Below are 6000 nucleotides of genomic sequence, written 5' to 3' on the forward strand. Positions count from 1 at the left end.
CAACAGCCAACATCAAATTAAATGGAAAGAAACTCAAAGTGATCTCACTGAAATAAGGAACCAGAAAAGTTTATATACTCTCTCTATATGAATTCAATATATTCCTTGAGGTTCTAGCTAGAGCAATAAGATAACAAAAGGATATCAAGGGGATACCAATCAGAAAAGGAGAAGTCAAACTCTCAATGTTTGCTGACGAAATAATTGTTTACATAAGCAACCCCAAAAATTCTACCAAGAAAATTCTACAACTCATAAACACCTTTAGAAATGGAGCAGGATGCAAGATTAACTCAAAGAATTCAGTAGCCTTCCTTTACACAGATGATAAATGGTCTGAGAAAGAAATCAGATATCACCCTTCACAATAGCCACAAATAGCATAAAATATCTCAAAGTAACTCTAACCAAGCACATGGATAACCTGTCTGTATGTTGTCTGGATGTGTTCTGTCAGAAGAAACTTCTGTGATGATTGCTGACCAAGATAATCTATGATTGTAGAAGAATGTCGTTAGAGTCCTTTGTTGTAATTGTCTTTTGATAGAATGGTAGTACTTGGTTTTTCCCTAGATTCATGTGATAATTAGTCTCAGGTTCCTGTCTGCTATAGTAGTGTTGGACATGTTTTTTTTTCCATCTAATGGAATGGACCTTAACCATGTGGTTAAAACCACAAGCTTTTTGTCACCATTATACTAGCATTTCTTGTAGGCAGTACACTATTTTAGGTCAATAGTAACTGGGTCCTGCTTGTTCAGTTTACACAACCTACCATCAAGCAGCCCATGTAAAAGTAGTTTTTGCCCAAAGGGCTAACTACCTTCATGAGGAGCTTCTTTGATGTCCGTCTTCCTCTTAAAGTAGATTGGTGCTGCCAGGAGCAGCTGTGTCTCTTTGTCATGAAAAGTCCTAAATTCTTAAAACACTTTAAATGCCATATTCTGTAGTCTTTGAAAGATTTGAAGAATCCCTATCCATCTGAAATACATCTTTGTAATCAAGAAAAAAAAAATATATATATATAATAAAATTGACCTGAAATTTGTATCAATAAACGAACATTCATGCCAATGCAAATGTCTATAGCATTTCTTAATTTAAATATAAACAAACATTTATAAACAATATTGGGAGATTTGGACATAGTTCTCTCTAACCTACTTCCTGCTGTTATTGGATGAAGCAATTTTTGAGGGGTGTTAAAGGGGGCCTTTCAGGGGATCTTGGTCCATCAAACCACATTAGTATGTAAAAATTCCAAAGATTCTTATCTTCTGTGGAAACAAAAAAAGGAACCTCTTTTCCAAAACAACATATCCTTAGACTCAAATTCTGAAGTTGGTTTAACTTGGTAATCCATCTCTCATTATGTAGCTTATTAACAGTCAAAAAATTCAAAGAAAACACAATAATATACATAATCCAGACTCTCTATGAATTTTCCATTTTTACATGGCTTATTTTTTTACTCTATTATTTTTTAACATTTATTTTTTAACTTTACTCCTTTAATCTATGAAAGTCTGTACTCTGTATCTTTAAAAACTTCATTTTATTTTTATAAGCCATTTACTTCTTTTTATAATTGTCTATATTCTTTTTCCCCTCTCTGTCAAGACTATGTACATTTATCCAACACTGTGACCCATTCAGAGGTCTTTTCTACACGAATTTGTCTTTATTGTGCTTTTATAATTATTTTGTGACTATGACCGCTTCTTAAAATGCTAAGTTCTTCTTTTGAACTTAAGCAGCACCTTTTCTAGTGGAAATACAGCACTGCCGGTTTGCGCCACCCAGTCAAGCATGGCAGAACTGTTTGCTGACTCTGCAAGTCATGCTTACAGCTGCATTTTTAGTCACACAGCCAGACTATGTTGCCATTAAGCAAGTTGTAGCACTCTGCACACAAACCCCATTAAAGACTAGGTTTCCTGAAAGAGTTCAAGGTCGTGCTCCCAGGGTTAACTCTAATATCCCAGTGATCATTTGGGCCTACTCACATGGAGGTCATTTGCTTGGTCTTGCTACTGTGGAGGACCCTGGTTTCAGTCTAGTGCTACAGAGGTCACTACTGAGACGTGCTCCCAGAGAGGTCACTGGTTCAGGTCTGTTCCCACAGGTCTTCATGTTCAAAATTTATCAATGAATTAGGTATTTTCCAAATATTGTTACAATGCTACATTTGCTGAAACATTACTGACTTATAAATATGATTCAAAAGAATGTCCTATAACTAATAAAACCCAGGCCTACTGATGAAAACAAAACAAACAACACAGTTATTACTTGCTAAACAAATGGAAGAAATAGACTTCATTCCAAGAAGTTATGCTACATAATTATGAGAAAATTAATAGAACAATGAAATTCAGTTAGAACAAAAAGGAAATTAGAAGTGAAATACATGCAAAAGAAAAATAAACAGAGCATATACACTAATAACATGAGACAACTACCTGTCAGCATCTATTCTCATTCCTCCAGCTCTCTTATAATGATAGTCAATATCACTGAAATCTCTGAAGTAAAGCACACTCTCACTTTCAAAAAGAACCAATGACAACATAAAATACTCAAATAAGTAGGTGAACAAATCAAGCAAATCTATTTATAACTTTGCATGATAATATAAAAGTGAATGAAAACAGTATTTACCTGAAGATAAACTTCAAAAAATAGAATTACAACTTTGGCAAAGCATCGAAACATGAAAAGGAACCAAAATGAAATTTTGGAAATGAAAGGACTCTTTGTGTTGCTTTTTGCACTGTGTACTCTCTCTCAAAATCACTTACACATCCTCTACAGTACAACTCCAGAGTTTATTAGTCTTTTCTCTTCCTGCTTAAGTGAATCTCTTTTTCTCTGACAGTATTTTGTATCCATCCAAAGTCAATGAACAACACTATTCTCCTTAATACCAAAATAAACATGATGTTTTACTAAGTTTATCAATGACTGTGTTAATATTTGCAAGAAATGTTTATGTCTCAAAAATGCTTCATAAACTTTTGAATCCCTTCCTTAATGTAAGTTCAATATGCAATAAATCAGACTTTGCTTCTTTAAAAATGCATTTTAGAGAATTTCCTTGAGGAAGTACCCATATGCAGGTAGCATGATAGCATGACTATCAGAGCAACAGCACTATTATCTCAGTGAGCATCATAAGGATTGACAGGGTTTATTATGACACTAATGCTACAGAATTTAGTGCAAGGCTGGTACTTCTGCCACCACTATCACAGCAGCAGTCCCTAGAGTGTTTTCTTAACTTAACTGCACTTTCACTGACACAGTTGCAGTACCATCCTAATATTTATTCCACATTCATACTTGCTTCATCTATTAAGCAACCAAAATGCCATTTACAATTCTAAATCAAGTTGCATGGTCTATGTGTTTTGAAACAAACCATGACACAAAACCCAATTTCCCACTATCAGTATCATAAATGCTATCCATTCATGTGGAATCCATCTGAAAAATTAACCCTTAATGTTTTATTTTCATTGACATACTCCAGGTCCCATATAATGACTGTCTTATTCTGTTCAGTTTTTACTGCTCATATTTTCCATGTTCTATTTTATGAAGAACTTCCCCTAGTCTTTCTCTGATTTCTTCCTTATTGTCTGCTATGTTTCACCTCAAAGGTCAAGTCTTAGAGACCTTCCTAAGACATGTTTGCTCATAACCTGCCCTTGTATTTTTGTTTAATTACTTCCTGGAATTCTTTATGTCTTATTTGCTCATTAGCGCACACACACACACACACACATAATTTTGGTCATTTTAATGTATACAGATTTTATCCCATCTCCATGCACCTATATTTATGTCATTAAGTAAGAACATGATAATTTTCCGGGTCTTATATGATTCTAGAATATACAAGGGAAAATCTCTGAAAATATTATCATTAAAATATTCTAGATAAAATATTCTTAAATATATATAATTGCCTAGCAAACACTGAGAAATGGGGAAGTGAATATTTCTTCATGCATAATATGAAGGATTTTTCTTTTTTCAGAATGTGAAATTTTATATTAGTTCTAAAAAGTAAATATTACAGCACACACTAAGCAAGCACACTAGACACAAGCACATTAACTAGAATATGCAAATGCCAATGGTAGGTCATTGATATGATTTAGTAATTTGAATGTAACTTTGAAAGACAGTTTAGGGCGGATCTTTTTTTAATTAGTCACATGGTGCTTGTCGTTCCTCTCCACTCTCAGGCATTTATCCAAGAGAACTAAAATTCTAACTTCCCACAAAAATCTGTGCACGAGTATTCATTGTGATGTTATTTATAATAATCAAAGCTGCAAGAGACCGTATTTTCTTAGCAACTAAATTAATGAGTAAATTAGCCTTCATATGTATAATAGAATCAACTACTCTACATTTTCATTGTCAGTAATTATTATGACAAGAGCATCTATATGAAAAAGAATACATGATATATAATTTATAGAAACTCGTCTACAATGAGAGAGAGAGAAAAATCAAACAGTGGTTGCCTAGGAACAGATTGAGCAAGCAGCAAAAATCTTTATATTTTGAGTGTATTGTAAATTTATTTTCATTGTGATTTTGTTTCCTTGATTATGTGCATACACGCAACACATCTAATTGAACATAAATTATTCCCCCATAGAGTCACAAAAATCAGGCAACCACAACTTAGAAAATAATCTCTGGTTTCTAGGTACTTGATTTATAAGTTTTACCCCAAAAAAACAAACAAAATTTGAAGAAGTTCAGTATTACTAGAAATACATTTTCCACTAGAATATTTTGATAAACATTTGTGATCAGATGATGTATGTGTGTGATGTATGTGTGTGATATTAGATAGTCATTCCTACATTTATATGCTGCCACACCTTTTTTTCATTGCCAAGTGTCTTATACAGATAAGAAACAATAATAATAGCTCCTTCAGTGAAGAGAAAAATATATTTTCCACAATTTCTTGGTAGTATTTTTGTACCTTTCATCATTAATTCTAAAGAAAAATTACTTAGATATTAAATTTCAAAGTCTATAATTATTATTAAGTGCAATGATTTAAATAATTCAATGACTCTAAGCAAATAAAATACTCATCATTTATTAAATTTAGTAGCTCCTTCCATTAAAATATGTGCTTAATGAATATAATCATGTTCAATAATTTAAAAAATTGCAGTCAATGGTAAACTAAATAAAGAGTACTATTTAGAGAAATGGAAATGTCACATTGATGACAGAAACATGATTTTGTGAAACTTTCCAGCAACTCCATAAAGCCATAATATTGAAGACAATAAGTGTCGAATAGAACCTATAGAAAAACAGGAGTTCCAAAGATTCCAAGAACTTTTTAAATGATTTAATGCAGTACACAAGAACATGTACATGGGAAATACTTAGAGTATTTCCTGGAGGATTCATAGAGACTGTTTTTAGCCCTTAGCTAGGTGCCCAGAATAGACTGAAACACTGGATTGAGACCCATGCAACAGTCATGATTTGGAGATCATGGATGTGGAGGAGAGACTCACAAGGCTGCAACTTGGAGATAAATATGAGAGAGCCTGGAAGCAGAGTCAACTGCAAATTCTTAACCTGAATTTTCATGGCTTTCAGGACCTTATTCAGAGAGACTAACAGGAGCTGTTGGCCTTTTAAAATGGGGTGGGTGGCAGTTACCTACGTGTTTTGTGCATTGTCTAAGGAGGACTAGAGCAGTAGCTTCCTGAAGTCTTTCTATAGAGGGGTTTGATAACCTGGGATGGATGTGTGAAGTAGCTACCATGAAGAAAATGACCACCTATTGTTCAAGTAAATGATGCTGTGGCATTTTTATTCATATATTTTCATATATTTTCAATTGTTCATATGAACATTTTCTATCTCTCTTATTTTGGGTGGGAAAGAAGGACAGGTTTACAATCAATTTTGCTTCAATAAGTTTCTAAAAATTTTAATAATAATAAT

The sequence above is a fragment of the Myodes glareolus genome, chromosome 18 (assembly GCF_982192425.1).
Source record: "Myodes glareolus chromosome 18, mMyoGla1.1, whole genome shotgun sequence".
NCBI classification, from domain to species: domain Eukaryota; kingdom Metazoa; phylum Chordata; class Mammalia; order Rodentia; family Cricetidae; genus Myodes; species Myodes glareolus.